General features: G+C 44.1%; 1 non-coding gene across 1 annotated transcript; it reads left to right on the top strand.

Moving 5' to 3' along the window:
* The first annotated feature begins 370 nt into the window (after positions 1-370).
* LOC141709502 (small nucleolar RNA R71) lies at positions 371-477 on the top strand. The gene has a single exon (XR_012570074.1). It is a non-coding gene; the product is annotated as a small nucleolar RNA R71 (small nucleolar RNA).
* Positions 478-1,196: the final 719 nt, after the last annotated feature.

Genomic DNA, 1,196 nt, shown 5'->3' with positions numbered 1-1,196 from the left:
ATTATTCACATACTGAACAGATTCGTTTACAAGAGAACACTGATCCGTAGCATGAGAACCTGCACAAAGCTCACAAACCATAGCTATTTGATTAACTCCATACGTAGCCAGAGAATCAACCTTCATTGATAGCGCTTGGAGCTGGGCTGCAATAGCGGTGGCTGCATCAACTTCCAGAATACCTGCTACCTTGCCTGACGTCATCCTCTGAGTTGGGTTTTGATGCTCATTTGCAGCCATCGTCTCGATAAGATTATACGCCACAGTATAGCTTTTAGCCCATAAGGCGCCTCCAGCTGCTGCATCGAGCATGGGCCGAGATTGGGCCCCCAAACCATTATAGAAACCAGTGATCACCATCCAATCCGGCATTCCATGATGTGGACATTTTCTCAACATTTCCTTGTAGCGTTCCCAAGCCTCGCACATAGATTCTGTAGGTTGCTGCGCAAACTGAGTAAGAGCACTCCTCATAGCAGCAGTCTTTGCCATCGGATAAAACTTCACCAGAAACTTTTGCGCAAGATCTTGCCACGTAGTGATGGACCCAGCTGGTTCAGAATGTAACCAGTCTTTAGCCTTGTCCCTTAGTGAGAATGGGAAAAGCCTCAACTTGATAGTCTCATCAGTCACGCCATTATACTTAAAAGTGCTGCAGATCTCGACAAAATTCCTTATATGCATGTTGGGGTCTTCAGTTGCCGCTCCTCCAAAAGAAACAGAATTCTGCACCATCTGAATAGTGCCCGGCTTGATTTCAAAGGTGTTAGCTTGAATAGCCGGATGAAGGATGCTTGACTGAATGTCATCAATTTTAGGCCGAGAAAAATCCATAAGAGCTGGATCAGCTTGAACAATACGATCTCCCATGTTTACTGGTTCTTTCTGCTCAGTTCCTGAATCCGAATCCTCAAAATCTAACTTCTCCGGAATATCAAGAACTTCGTCTGTCTCCTCAGCTGTATCTAAAGTCCTCTTGCGAGCACGAGAACGAGTTTGCATAAACGCTTGCTAAAGTACCTGAAACACAACCGAAAAAAAAAGAAGAAAAAAAAAATAAGTAACTACTACGTCCTAATCACTGAGTCCTAATGACCAATGATGGTAAGTACATAAACTAAACAAATACGCCGAGTCCCCGACAGCGGTGCCAAAAACTTGTTAGGGCGAAAATACACGCTAATATTCAAGCAAGT

This window comes from Apium graveolens, chromosome 2, assembly GCF_009905375.1.
Source record: "Apium graveolens cultivar Ventura chromosome 2, ASM990537v1, whole genome shotgun sequence".
Taxonomy (NCBI): Eukaryota; Viridiplantae; Streptophyta; class Magnoliopsida; order Apiales; family Apiaceae; genus Apium; species Apium graveolens.
Note: the sequence above shows the minus strand (reverse complement) of the source record. Positions and strands in the feature narration are given on the sequence as shown.